The sequence below is a fragment of the Odontomachus brunneus genome, unplaced genomic scaffold (genome assembly GCF_010583005.1).
Source record: "Odontomachus brunneus isolate Ranch 3 - 2012 unplaced genomic scaffold, Obru_v1 Obru_scaffold_036, whole genome shotgun sequence".
Lineage (NCBI taxonomy): Eukaryota > Metazoa > Arthropoda > Insecta > Hymenoptera > Formicidae > Odontomachus > Odontomachus brunneus.
The window spans coordinates 977,982-993,453 of record NW_022639486.1 but is presented as its reverse complement, the minus strand read 5'-3'; the positions used below and the strand labels follow the sequence as shown (position 1 = coordinate 993,453).

The window sequence follows — 15,472 nt, the reverse complement described above, 5'->3', positions numbered from 1 at the left end:
GCCCTCGAGCGTGCCACGCGATCGATTCGAAATAAACCAGAGGTTTCGCACTGTCGACCTTCCGCCACCTATTCCCACCCTTCTCTTCGTCACCCCTTTTCCTTCTCTCTCTTTCTCTTGCTCTCCCTTACTCTCTCTCTCTCGCTCTCTCTCTCTCTCTCTCTCTCTCTCGCTCTTTCGCTCTCTCTTGTTCTCTTCCGCCTAAAAGATCCGCAGCTTCCTCCCGTGAGATTGCTGCATCGCCCCATATTTAATCAAGAGCTTCGCAGCAGAATATTTCGATGCAAAGTCTCGACTCGCGTCTAATTCGAAGCTGACATTACGGCTGAACTGTTGTGGGATTTCCGAAATTAGCCACTAAAGAGCCGAAGCGGTAGTACAAATTCGAGTAGGAGATTATGTACAAGTAGAGTTTTCGGTTCGTAGATTGTTCGCTTGTTAGTTCGTCCCTCTCACAATTGGAAGGGCTCAACTCCGTAAGAATCATCTTCTCTCGATTGTTAAAGTTTCGTTAATTTTGTTTCCTTTCCTCTTGTTCCGATGAAATCATAGAAACGATCTGTTGCAAGGAGACTAAATTCGATCTTTCCTTTTTCTCTCTTTTTTTTTTTATTCTGTCTCACTGCTCGCGCGTTTCACACATGACCGACTTTCAGCGACTTCCCGATTGTCGAGGGAGAGAATTCATTTGAAGATCTGGACCTACCTCTCGGCGAGATTGACGCGATTGTTTTCCTCCTCCTTTTTTACACTTTGTTACAACTCTCGGCGAGAGAGTAGATGGTGTGTACTCTTTGACCTCTCGGAAGTTGCGGGTCGTCTCGTTTGTTCAAGGGCTGGCTTCTTATCCTCGCTACGCCGCGTCAGAGCAAACTTCCCCCCGGGACGTCGAAACCGCCGTATGAATCGCGTCGACTGTAATTACGGCGCTGAAAGCACGAGTCGGATTCTTTCGACGAAGTTGTTCGCGGCGGACAGGTTGCTGCCTCCCCCGGGAGCAGATGCGCCAACGTTTGCTCTCATCTCACGATTTACCGGATATATGTTACTAAAACAACAACGGCTTTCTGCGCTACTTTATAACCCCTGTTATGTACTGCTTTCCCGTAGCGAAAATTTCCAGACAACTGGTCGAGTTACTGCGAACATTCTTATCTGACATTCTCGAGGCGTGCAACAAAAATAGCCCGACGAGCCGTCGCGAATGAAAATGAAAGACGCGGCAATTACATAAAATTAATAGGACTAAAGTCGTTTCGTTTTTATACTGATTGCCTCATTTTAGCACATTCCAAGGCGCATTTTGTCGTAGATGTAATTGCGAATGTAGTCAGAGACATCACCATGATATAATCGAACTAACAGACTTGTTATCTTTCGTTGATATGTCCGAACAGGAAATTCCTCGATATTATAAATTCAAATAATTTACGTTTCATATAAATTATACTCTTTTGCAATGTCTGTACCTGCATATGAAACACGTTTATTATATTATAATAAATTATTATAGCTGCAGTAAAGTCTCGATTCAGCGCGTGGCGCGACAAGCTAGTTCTATAGGGTGTCGTTAATGTAGGGCCCTATACGGTAAGAGAGTTCTCAGAAGTTTACCAGGTGCTGATAGCTCCCAAGTGAAATCATTACAGGCACCAATGACGAAAGGTTCATCGCGGCGGCTGCTACAGGAACTGTAATATACTGTTTAGTAGATGGCGTTCCTGACCGTTTCGCGTTTCTCACTACCGTCTGTGGAGTAACGTTTCAAAGTATGTCTATCGGTTGACTCGTCGAATGGAATTTTATATCAAGATTAGGGACACGACGCGGCATTTCAAAGGGATATACACGCATGTACGCGTGCGTAAACTCATCAATGAGGCATTACCTCTTCGTCGGAAGTTCAAAAATCCTTTTTGTATAAATAAAAAAGAAAAAAAGAGAAAGAGATTAGTATTCCGCGAGCCGAGGGGAAACATCCGCGACTGTTTGACAGCTTCTTAACATTCATTCAAACGATTATGCGATGTACATCCGGTCTACATAGCGATCGTTTGAAGCTGCGAGCATTTCTGATCGCGGTGGGAACGATCTATCATTACACGATGATTATACATAATGATAACCCACCGTGTATATATCTTGAGAATGTTTAAAGCTAAAGTAGGCTTTTGAAGTAGGCGGTGCCGCTTGATGAATATATACTTCTTATCGCGATAAATAACTAGAAAACTATACGGAGAAATATTTCATATATATATATATATATATATATATATATATATATTTTTTTTTTATAATTTTATATAATTTTTTATATAATTTTATATAATTTTTTATATAATTTTTTTTTCAATTTTATTATATTTTTTTAAGTAGTCTAGGAAAATAGACTATCAGTAAAATTTATCTTGCTAAGGAAAATGGTAAATTTTACTGGGAACATAGCAAGTGTTTTAATAGCATATTTCAGTTCTTAAATTATAAATAGTACGTATGAAATGAAAGGATAGAGAATTACTGCAGAATGTCAATCTATTCCTGTTACAAAAATTTTCTAGTAATTTTTATTGTACAATTCTCTCTCCGAGTACACGTCAACGTCCCATGTTTCCTAATTACACTGTGACCTAAGAAATAAATTTTCACGTAGCGCATCGATCGATTCCTACGACGTGTTCCAAAATTTCCCGACATTTCATGGTAAAGCCGAGAAAAATCGAGGTAGTCACTTTTATCAATTAGAAACGACCGAAATTCAGAGCGGTAGAAATTATCGTCTCATTACGTTTCCGCGCTCGAGAATAACTTATCGTGTACATGAATATTAAATGCACAGAACTTTCTACTACGCGCTCCTTTGAAAACGAAAATTAAACAAACCCTCGAAAGAACCGAGGAACATGCAACGCGAATTCTCAATATTTCGTTCCTTGTTTTGACTTGGCCATGTTTGTCGCCAGACAAACGGAACCAATGGCGGCGCGTCTGCCTCCGCGACGGCGGCGGTGGCGGGCCGTCGCTCGCGGTCCGGCAGTCATAAATCAATTAATTTTAGCCAGTTCGATATGCCGGGACTAATTTAAATTCTTTCGGGAGCCTTTGGGATCGTCGCGACGGGCCGGTAGGAGGCCGAAAGCTCGTCCACCCGTTGTCGAGCGGCGCTTAACCCGCTGGTGGGGACATTCGGTTCCCGATCGGTGACTTACGGAGCCTTGGGCTTCACAAGAAGAAGTGCGAGGACCGCGAAAGAAGGGTAGAGGAGGTAGTGAGAGGGTCGGGGGTGATGGACCGGGGTGGAGGGAAGCAGCAGACGCCACCTTAAGTATTTCTGATCGAATTCCAAATGGCTGGTTCGTCGTCCGGTCGGTCGGTCGGTCGGGAAGAATTCAAACCATGACGAGCAAATGGACGAGCCGCTCGTCGACCGATCGAACGGACTAGAGGAAGAGGATGAGCAGAGGCAAGGGGTAGAAGGAGGAAGAGAGAGAGGGAGAAAGAGAGAGGGAGAGAGAGAGAGAGTGAGCAAAGAGAGGAGACGAAATAAGCGTCGGTGAAAACCGCGACGCAAAAAGCCGACCGCGACTCGCGTTGGCGCTAGCCAACCGTCCGGGGCTAATCGGTTCGCGGGTCGATCGATGAACTCTCACGACTCGAGACGTTACTTTCCTCCTTTTCGGTGATGTTCGTCCCGAGTCGCGCGAGTTACATATTGTACCGACATACGGCGCCTGGGAAATTCAATCTCCGCCTTTTCTCTCTCGTAAAAACGCACAGCGAATTGTGCTCTCGTAGTGAGCGTGTCAGGCACATGAAATGGTAAAATGATACCTTGGCTGAAATATCTTCTGATAGTGATATCGAAATTCTGTGTGCCTTATCAAAAAATATTTTTTTCGCTGACACACATACACACATACACACAGGCACTTTAATATGACAAAACTCTTAACGATAAGATGCTATGGAAACTGTAATAGAATCACCGTGATTCAGACAGCTGCGTTTGACGCGGCTTATCACATTTCTGGCGCGTTTCTTCACCCTGTCGTTCAATGCGTTCATCAAGCGGATCGTTGTTTAACTTCGAAATAAACATTCGTCGGGGCCCGTCGCGGCGGCAAAGAGTCGTGTTACTTTTGAGGATCGAATAGAGGCAATCCGTTTATCGTCGTGTGACGGGCGCGCGCGCGCGCGCACGGCATTATTCAAATCTAATATATATTCACAGATTTCAAAGACGTCGACTTTCCTTCTCTTTTAATCGATAATGATATTAATGACGGTGCGTCGCGATGGTCTGCGCGACATTGACACCCTCGTAACGGGGTGTCAAGGGACCCTCCTTTTGTTCGCAACTTCTGTCGCGTTACTCGCGAGGGATCCATTTTGCATACGGTGCAGTGATGTGAAAGAAGCGAAATGGGAATTATAATGCGAAAAAGGTGTCACGAGAATTGCTTGCACTCGATATTAATGACGAGACACGTGTATCCTTCGTGTCGTTATACTCACCCAAAAAGAATATAATCTCACTCCTAGTGAAATCTCCGGGTATACTTAGAAGAATTTTTATTTAATTTTTATTTTTATTTAATTTTTATTTAATTTTTGTCTACAGTTTATTTGTTTGATTTTTATGCTTGCTTAATAAAAATTTGACAACGAATGAGGAGAGCTCGCACGCGCTCCTATCGGAAGAAAGAGCAGAAATAGTCATTTTGTGTCCCATCGGCTTGTAATGACCGCCACAAAGCGCATCGCGTGCGAGCTAATGAGAGTAATCACTTAATAAAGGCGGCCCGGCATCGCGTGACGCTCTACGCGCGCATAACCGAGAATCAATATTTGATTTTGAGGTTTCTCCGGCACACGTTCCTCTTTCTGTCGTGCTCTTATTTCTCCCTTTACGCACGACGGAACGGACGGGAGGAAGAGGAACCGGTATTTTTACGGATAGACGGCGTTTTATGGGAATAACGATTATTTCACCGTTCACCGACTCGCGACCGACCGACCGACCGACGCTTCTCCTTCGACTCCTTCGACGCGCGCGATCGCGCAAAATAAACGATTGTCGTGATTTTTGCGACGTTCTGGAGCAAAAGTAATTCGCGTGTAAGTCACGCCGCGGATTTCATCGCTCGCTGCCTTCAATCCTTCCTCCAATTCATATGTCGCGATTTTCAAGTCCAGAGCTCAAGAGGGAAGGTAGAATCGGCGTGTCAAAATTATACCGTCTCATTTCCTGATACTTGTGCATAGAACGTAACTCTACCCATCGCTACGAGGTATCATCATTTAATCTAACCTAACCCGTTATCCTCCGTTCCAAGAAATCCGATGCGCATCGTCGCTCCGACTTTTTTTCCGATTCCGTGTCCCGCGGTCGGCTCTTATTCGTATGCGGTTTTTATTATTCCGCGGCGATGAGATCTGGTAACGATCGGTTCCCACATGGTGGAATTAGCATCGTGGCGTCATCAGTCACTCGTTTTGACATACCGAAAATAAATAGTCCGGTCGATCCGGCGCAACGGAGCGGGCGGGGTAGGGGACGAGAAAAAAAAAGAGGTAACAGGGCTTGCGTTTTCTCCTGATTTCCTTTCTCTCTTTCTCTTTCTTTCTCTATCTGTCTGTCTGTCCGTCTGTCTCTCGTCGCGCTCTCGTAAAAGCGAAATTGCGAGCTCCGATATCCGTATGACGGGACGTGTTTCGTGAAAAGCTGGAACGCTGGCTGATGACGCGCGTCCCGCGCGCTGCGAATTTTCCACGCGCGATCGCGCCTCTCCATCGATCAAATTCGGCGACGCTCAAGGAAACGGTGTCGAGTCGATTTCGAGTACTCGCAATCGAGTCCAGAAATCCATTTGTCATCTCTCGCGCTGCCAGGGACCCGAGAGACGCGATCGTTCGCTTCCGAGAGGTGCCAGGTCCTTTTTTTTCGGGGGGGAAGTCGCGACCCTCGCGCGACGAATCCTACGTTTCTCCACGGAAACGGGTTTTAATCGATGATTTTTTTCGCCGTGAATTCGATGAGAACGGGGGAACGATGGGGTGTTCGACGGAGGACTCATTGAGCGTTTTCCAACGCTTGTGGAAAACGGCGGGAACTCTGCGGGAAATCGAATAAAAGTACAATAGAAGTACAAATGCTCCATTACTTTATCTCATTGTTTTACTTCTCTTACTTTTTTATTATTTCTTAAGGAGTAAGAGTTTCCGCCATTACGAATCAAAGAAATTACGCAATATTAACGGAAATATGTTGGGCAGACGGTTGGGAGAAAGAGGATGAACGTGACCACCAACAATAGCGTGGAAGGGGTGGCAAAAGGGTCGGCGGGGAAGAGGGATACCAGGGATACCAGGTGAAAATCAAATTTTCATCCAACCGGTCCGTACAAAATTCTAATTTGACGTCTGAAACTGACGACCGAAGGGGGTAAAAGTGCGAGAAGGGGTGATTATTTCACCCCTTGGGAAAAGATTTTTACGTATAATGCACGTACCCGGAGTGACGAACGCGCCGCGGGACCAAGAAAGGGTGAGGCCCTCGTCGCGCGGCACAGAGAGGGGTGAAATCGTAGAAAAAAGAAAAAATGATAAACAGGATGAATCTTATTCAAATAGAGAGACAAGATCCTGGATTTAAGCGAGGAACCCTGGGTTCCGCAGGCCGGGGTTCCTGCCTACCTCAGAGCCGCGAGTTATACCTGAGTCCTGGGAAAAAGGCACGGGACTTTCAACTTTTCTGGCGTTTTTTACGGAGCGTCAAGGGACCAAATAAAGTGGCGGGATTTAAATATAAAGGAGAGAATTCCGTCCCCCTTTTAAAGATCCACTCTTGTTGTCTCTTTCACGCGGTGAAAATGTTGGCAGGGCACAGAAAACGAAAGTACGATAAAACAGGAAATCGTTATTTTTTCAGAGTTCCAAATTCTCCGCGATATACTGCTACATTCCATACAGAGATCAAATTGCGTGTATAAAAGTGATCTCTCAAAATCAGAGTGTTGCACGAAAGTGAGTGTAGGATCTGCTCGGCTTTTTCGCGATATTCATCGCTACGCCAGCGATTGCAAATTAAATAACGACATCGATATACTACTATCGTAATAAGATCAGCAACGGGAAAAAAGTTTGCGCAAACGCGTTAGTATTCGGCTCGGTCGTCTCGTAATCCTCGGTACCCTTTGTCGTCGGTATAAACTCGATCGACAATACCAGCGCGAAACCGACACCGATGCGGGATCAGCGTCTGCTCGCAGACAGTATCAAGATCTAGCGTCAAACTCGATCAAAAGCCGCGGGCTCGTAAACCAGACTCTGGCCCGAGATAGAGCACAGCGACACGAGAAAGCGAGAGCGAGAGAGGGAGAGAGAGAGAGGCGCACAGAGTTAGAACAAGAAAGAGACAGAATGGAGAATCACGTCTGTCCCGAGAAAAGGAGAAGGGAGGGGGAATGGCGGCGCGATCCGAAAATCTCTAGAGAAAATACAGCTGGTATTTTTTGGTAGTCAGGTAACGGTGGGGTTCCGTCATCCTGGAAGAAGTTGGCGTCGCGGGAGGAAGAAAGGAGAAAAGGAGAACGGGGAGGTGGGGAATAAAAAGGGGGAGCACGAGAGATGTCATCTTGCACAATTTTTTTTTTTTTTTTCGTTGTAATCGCAGAGATCGCTCGCCGTTCAAGGGGTTGCACGTCGCTTCAAAGGGTTCTCGCTTTGGAAGGGTACGGTATATCCCTTCCTTCTACACCGTTCGTTCCTTCGTCCGTTCTTCCTCGACGCTACCTGCCCAACTGTTTTCGGTTCTCGGGTTACTAAAGACGCGGAAATCCAGAAATCGCGAAGGACCGGTAGCAGGGGCAAGAGAGAAAGAGGAGGGGAGAGGAGAAGAGACGAGACCCTCTTTTCGTGGGGTGCAAAGGGATCGTGAATGGCCCCGCGGAGAGAGCCACCTCCTCGCCCTTCCTCGCGACGATCCTTCTCCGTCGGGATCCCTTCCTTCGCGCGCGTTCTCGCTCGCTCGCTCTTCTCGTCTCTCCTCTTCCACGGATACATCGGGGTCCTTAACCCCTTTCTTCTGTCAGCTGCCGCGTAACAGCTGTACACCCTACCGCGGTCTTAAAACCTGTGTTTCTAAGCACGTTCGCGCGTGGGTATATAACCGTTGTCGCTCTCGCGGCGTGTCGTGTCATCGATACCGATATTTTCGACGAGGTTTCGGAAACTTTTAATGCCATCGCGTATAAAGTCGCCTTCTGTAGGCCTTCCCTTCGGGAAACGGCATTGACAAATCAAATATCCGTACAATTAGTCGTTCTTGAGTTGTTGGTAAATTAAAAAAAATTAGTGACATGTTGAAACATTTTAACTTGATGCCTTAGACATTATTGGCAATTCATTTCTCTTCCATGTATCGTTAACGTATGCGGAAAAAAGTTTGATTGGATTAAGCAAATTTTTGGTAAAATATGAGCGAACTAGAAATTTTCGTTGAAGTTATCAGAATTCTCTTTATAAGATTTTTTGTCAATTTGAACAGAATTTCGGTAACATCAATCGAAATTTTCTGGTTCGTTTTCACCAGAAATCGGTTAATCCAACCAAACTGTTTTTTTCGTGTATCTGTAATGACTGAATACATCGTATAGAGCATGGTTGACATTTCTAGGTCAAGCAATGTGTTGCGCTCCCGTAGGGACAAAGTAAATGTTTATATAGCACGTTGCGTCGCGCTCAGTCGTTGAAAGTCAGGCAATAGAAGCACGTAGGAAGGCCGGTAGAGCTCGCATCGTGCAAAGGTGTGTATTCGTAAAAATCCCCACTTTGACTAAAGTTATTCGACACTCATAAGAGTCACGTGGGAAACTGCAGTATCGGTCGGTAGTGGTACTGCCTACGTCATTATATCTGCCATTTCGCGTTAACTGTCAGGTATCTGTAGCCAGTTGTAGACGTCTACAGCTCTCTTTCGATACTTTCCGATTTGTCGGTCGCAAGTAGTCCCACTCGTCGACCTCAATTTTTCTTAACACGGGCATTTACTTATCTAGAACGTTCTCAGTCGTGACTGGCTCGACTGACCGAAGTGATTTCGTTGAAGATTCATGTTTAAGATGTGTCGTGTCTATCTCTGAGCGGCCGCATGCTCGTCGAGATGTATTCGATAACGCTAACGGATTCCACAATATTTTCTACGTTGTAGCAATTTAATCCTTTTCGACAAGCAACTTAGAAGGTGGCAGCAGCTCGTCTCTCGTTAAAGGTCACGAGGTTCGCGGCCGCGTAAATTGAATGATACGCGTAATACATCTTGATACGGTCGCCTACTTGCCTGTGAGGATATGCGTTTTGATAAAACACCTTGCTGCGCATGCAAGGTATTTTATCAGATCAGTCGCTGAATCAATCGTTAGAAATATCTTTCGCCGAAAATGATACTTGTCATGATGGTTATCTGTATGTATCTACAACAAATGCGATTCTGAAGAATTTAAACGCATAAAACGGTGTTGGAGACAGCCGTGTGTCGTTGTAAGTCACGCGGAAATCTCGGGATCATTACCGATATCCTACAGAGATATCGTATCAATACTAAACACCCTGTATATAAACATTTCGCGTTACTCCTTCCATCGCGTCCGAAAAATCTCGAGTCACGGCTCTACGCCTCCACGACGATCCCTCGTCCAAACGTGACTCGCGTGAAATTCTTAAGATCTTACGAGGCGCGACAAAAAAATCCTGTTTCGGGGATCGTCGATCGGCTTAGCGTCGTCTATGGAGCGAGCGGGCGTGAAAGGAACTGCTTTCAAAGGAAGAGTCACAGTAAAAATAGATCCAGATAATAGAAAGTACCGAATGCGTACGCGTGTCGCACTCTAAAGGGGAGAATAAAGTACGAATCTTGTAAGAATTCATGAACGCGATACGGGCCGCATGAAAGAGCGAGACAGGATAATCGATCGAATAACTTGGTCAGCGAAAGTAACGCGAGTCGGAGAGAGAAAGAGATCCGTGATCACAAAGTGACTTTCCCGCAAGCGACCTCGGAAGCTTCCCTTTCGCGCGATATCGGAAATTTATCACTGTCCGCGTAGCAATTTTTGCAGTCGCTTCTTGCAACACGCGTAAATACCTCTCGACGAGCTCGGTCGGCGGTGAAGTCATTCTCGCGTGAAGCGCGATTTCATTGTGTCGGTGCGCGCGATATGCTAAAACCACTTTTATCCTCGTAATTCCCGGATGCTTTTGGAGAGCGAAACCCGCCCGATGAGATAGCGTCTCCTTGAGAAACAGCAGACTTCGAAGACCCCGTGGCCTCCACTAGATCTCTTCGGCCATTCTCAAGGCACAAACGCGCACATGGCCCCCTCATTCGGGAGGTTCGGTCCAACTTATCGGGCGTCTCGTAATTTTAGAATTACAAATACGCCGATTACAGTTCATTCAACTCGGCCTGGGCTTTCACGAAAGGAATCTCTGTAAGGAAACGCAAGTACATCTCCCAGCACGTGTGTGTACGCGTGTTTGACGTCGCGCTTAAGCGCAGTGAAGCGCAATCAAATCGTGACTTTTTACAGGCACATTGAAATTTGACTTTTTTTTCCGTAAACGAGGCTTGGCAAATTGTCGGGAACAGTTGGAAACGTTCTTTCCTTGCGTCGAAAACTTGTGCCGCGTCTCCGTATCTCTTTTACGCTCTAATTCACTGCAGTAATTCGGGATCCTCACGCTCTTTAGTCGAGAAGCACCGTGGAAAGTTGAGCAAATTAATCTCAAAGTGGAGACATAATTTTCTCAGTCGGTTCACATAAACCCGAGGAGAGAGGATGTCTTTTTTCGTGGGATGTCTTTTTCCTTCCATCACGGTCGTCACCCGTGCTCCTGGAAACGCGCGGGACCGTGGGGAGCGCGTTACAGGTTGTGGGAAGTAGGGTAATTTCGAGGGAGTGGGTTGCGACGCGACCCTCGTGATTTAACGCACGAGTTGCACACTCGGAACACCCAAGTAAGTCTCACTTCCGCTCGCCGGTCGACTCGGTTTCGGTAATTTGCGCCGGAACTTCCGCGGCCCGGGCAGCCCCCCCGCGTGAGCGATCGGTGGTGAGGAGGTAAAAAAAAAAGAAAAGAAACGAGAAGAAAAAAAGGAACGAAGTGCAGGAGGGGAATCCTCGATTCGAGGAAATCTCGGGACACCTTAACGATCCGCGCGCGACGATTAATCATCCTCGCTTTCGTACACCGCCGCGCACCGATCAACCGATTTCTCATCGTCTCTCTTTCTCCCTTTCGTGGGTTTCCTCCGTTTCTCGGATTCCTCGATAATTTTCTTTTTTACCCTCACACCCTCCGCTCACCCTCGCGAGATTTTTCAGCCGTCGCACCGGCAAGGGGTTTCTCTCCACGGTTGGATCCATCGATCAGTCGATGCCGTTAAAAGAGTTCCACGACTGCGTGAAAATCTTAATGATCGAACGGCATGAGAATCTTTTTAATAGTCCCTTTTTTTAGTGCGCTTACGTTTCGACGGAACCGGCTGGTTCTACGATATTTTCCCGCGAGAAGAGCGAGGGGAAAGCGAGTGCTTCTCGTGCGAGTAAAGTCGGTTGCTCGACGGGGCGAATTTCCAGTCTTAAAATCGTTATTACGGAAACACTTGCTTTCCTCCGAGAAGCCAAAAGAAAGCGAGCCATTCCTATGCGAGTGAAGTCGATCACTCAAATTTTCAGTTCCAAAATTGTTACAATAAATCATGCATTGTCACGTGCAAGTCTAGTATCATTGGACGATTAGAGCTATCGATTATATCACTGGAGAAATTCACGCTGTATCGCTAAATTCCTCGATGCGACTCTATTCCAAATTCGTATTCGTTCCCGAACGCATGACGCTAATCGGGGGGCTATAAAACGTTACCTGATGTCGCGCCAAATGACGTGCCTGTCTCATATTTCTCCTACGCGCACCCTCCGTAAAGCGGCGGAAAAAGCGCCGGGCTACCACCCCGCGACGAGGAAAGAAAGTTTTTATCGCGCCGGAAGTCCTCCTGATCCAACTAACTCTCGAAGGACGGCGATCCGTCCGTAACCCTTCTTAGATCTTTTTTCTTTTCTCAAATACGTCCCACATTGTCGTGGGAAACGTCGGGGAAAGGCGCGAGTGCGAGCGTTTTTAAGGAGGGGTCGCCGCGTCGGTAAGCGCTGCTATATTTAAATTGCGTTTGTGACGAGGAAAGCTAGAAATGATAAAAGCAGGCGCCTTATGGTGCAGGATGGCGGCAGGATCATTCTATCCTGTCACGCCGTTCTTTGTGTATCACGCATAATTGCTACCCCCTCCTTCCCTCCTCTTTCTCCCCCGACTGGAAAAAAGGAAAGGAAAAATATATCCCTTTCTTAATTCGGGTTAATCGATTCGAGATCAGGTAACAACCGATAATAGAGATATTACGAACCGAAAGAAAGCGAGAGCGTTTTTTATCGTGAACTTACCTAACGGAACAAAAATTAGGTGTTCGCATCCTTTCAAGAGCAGAATTTAATCGAGGTAGGGAGGAGGGGAAGGGGAAGGAGGGGAAGGAGGTATCCCGCGTTGATCGCAATGGACAAGTCATAGAAAGATAAAGAAAGCGCGGTTATTTCAGTGAGTAGATTTTACGATTAGAGAAACCTCGGAATCCGTTTGGGCGATAAGATAAAAAAATATGTGAAAAGTAACAGAAAGTCTGATATTTCGCGCTGTCGCCGGTCCTCGAGCAGTCGAAATTGTTTTTCGCCGTTGCGTATTGCGGCGAGAGATCCGTCGAGTTAGCACAAGTTCACCCATGAGAAGAAGCCGTTTTGGTATGTCATACACACACACACACACACACACACACACACACACACATACACATACACACGTATACATACAGTTGTCACGCGTTTATATACTAGTACTCCTCTCTCAGCGTAAATAGATACAAGTCAATAAGAGATATTGTTTTGCATTGTGATGCAGGATAGTGATAAGGAAGATCCCGCGAGGAGCCAGACGAGCGATTTGGTTAGGATAATCGAGGCATCTATTCGTCGTCTGCGTGCAGCCCTGCGCGAGGACCTTGGGGAAAGTCACAGCTGCATCCTTGCACCGCCCCGTAGAGAGAAGGTAAGGGACCAACGTATAATATGATCTAACAGGTCGTACCACCGCACCTCCGTGCGAATCGCGTAATCTCGATCCGCTGATCCTCGCACAAGACTTTTTTGCACAGTATTTTGGCAAGCTACGCATCGATGAAAGTCTCATCCCTTTGCTCTATTATCTTTCGCATTGTTCCCGCGGTTTTCTCGTATTTTCTTTTTTCTAATTCGCTCTTTTAAAAATAAAAATGCGCAGTCTAATATTATTTTAGCTTGACTCTCGAAAGATTCTGCAACAGCCGTTATGCAAAGCTTTCACAAGCTCATGTTTTTTTTCTTTTTTTTAATAGAAGCGTGACAAATATTTTAATTTGAACTCAAGATTGTGTTAAATTTGCAACTTGATTTGAAGCAGAAAGCATTTTGACTTTCGAGTAAAAAAAACAATTTCACGTAAAAACACAGATTATTATTTAAATGCTATCAGCGTGGTAGAAATAATATCGTAATATTTACTTGCGCGAATTTTGTGAGGCGGATAAAATCTCGTGCTGCGTAATCGTGTCTACTAAAGTAATCGATAATAATGGACTTTATCGGTTATTTTGCGCGATTCGATCGCGCCGCTGCGCGAATTCGCGATCGATCCACGGCGGCGATCCGCCGAAGGCCGCGCGACCGAGGTTGGCCACCACTGCGGGCATTCAGCGATTCAGGGTCTGTTGGGCCCTTCTACGATAATTACACGGTACGAGCTGCGAGTCGGCCCAGGAATATATGTTCGATCGGCCGGTTTTTGAATTATTTGAAAAGAGACAGACCCTGGTATAACCGCGATATTATGGTATCGCGATTCCTCCTCCTCGGACCTTCGATCCCTTTTCTTCTTTCTTCCTCTATTTTCTTTAATTTTTTTAGCGGGCCGCCCGCCTCTCTCCTTTCTTTCCATCCGCCGCGTCCCCGTCTCTCGTGGGGCGGGTTAGAAAATCGCGGCGTAAATCGCGAACGGACGCAGTTCGGGGAAAAATTCGCGCTAAAGCGCTTTTTGCGACTCGATTCTGTTGCGGTTGAGACGAAAAATAACCGCAAAGACACCGCAGATAATGTTTCGATCAAAGTCTGCGAGAGCAAGGGGCTGGGGCGGGCGTATCGTCATTTAGCGGGTCGCGATAATTCGGCATTTTGATAGAAAGATGTAGTAGATAGTTGAAATAGATAGTGGAACGCTTGACCTAGTCATCGATTTGAATAGCGGTGGCTGATTAGATTAGATATCGCGATATCGGGTGAAAATAAAATTTACCGGATAACTATCTCGCTTTCCATTAATTAGACAATAACTCGGACCGGCACTTGGTGGTGTTTACTACGCGAAAGCGGCAGACAACGATAAGGAGATTACAATCTACGAACGTGTTACGTATAACGCGCGTATCTTATTATCACGGTTGTTACCAACTTCCCATCTTTACTATCATTTGTACTTGTCGTGGAGAGTGCGATAACTCGATGGCGACATTCTATTTAAAGTTGGCGATATTGCATTACCATTTTACGAAGAATGATTCGTCGTGAGAGCGATTTCGCGAGCCACTCGCGAATCATTTCTCAGGGAGTGTGAGGAATTATATTCCCCGAAATATATAATCTTTTCTTCTCTTTTCAATTTTACGCCACCGGTGAAGAAGGATCGCCGCGCCGTAATTCTTGTCTTGATATAATCCGAGGTATATGTATGGTCCTTTGGCTCGCAATTAACTAATCTCCGATCTCGATCACGGGGAAGACCGAAATGCGATTTCGAGCCGCGATCGATTTTAACCCGCCGTACGTTATTACGTGCCTCAGAAAAACAATAGCTGCGAAACGAAACTACATCCGCTCGCGGTTGCGGATGTTATAATTTTGAATTGGCATAATTTTCTGCCGTTGAAGGGAGGCCGGTGCAATATCTTTTCGAGTGGGATACGAGAAGAAATATAAGACGGGGTAATCGATATATTTCCAAAGCGGAGAGTTGAGTAAAAATCCAATTTACAGAAACTGCATTGCAATATCTGCATTAACAATGTGCGACAATGAAAACTAACGCAATTTTCCAATATTGTTGAAACTGTGACTTGGTTTATAGAACTGTCCGATTCATAATATTACAATTATTATGAAGATCTTACTCAAAATTGAAAATCTGTATGGTTTTGCTCATTGAGATTTTCTGCACGTAGGGAGAAAAACAGAGGTTTGTACACAAAGGACAGACGTCCTCAAATTGTTAATTAAATTATTCGATTTCGCGAACCTTTCGTGGAAACGTGGGCGCGGGCTCGTACTCCCCCCCCCCC

General features: G+C 45.8%; 1 protein-coding gene across 1 annotated transcript in view; it reads left to right on the top strand.

Annotated features, from left to right (window-relative positions):
* Nucleotides 1-15,472, top strand: part of LOC116843857 (zinc finger protein castor homolog 1-like) — a 193,656-nt gene that overhangs the window by 17,193 nt on the left and 160,991 nt on the right. The window contains exon 3 of the mRNA XM_032814693.1: nt 13,009-13,155. The gene's annotated coding sequence lies outside the window, so the exon portion shown is untranslated. The remainder of the gene's footprint in view (nt 1-13,008; nt 13,156-15,472) is intronic.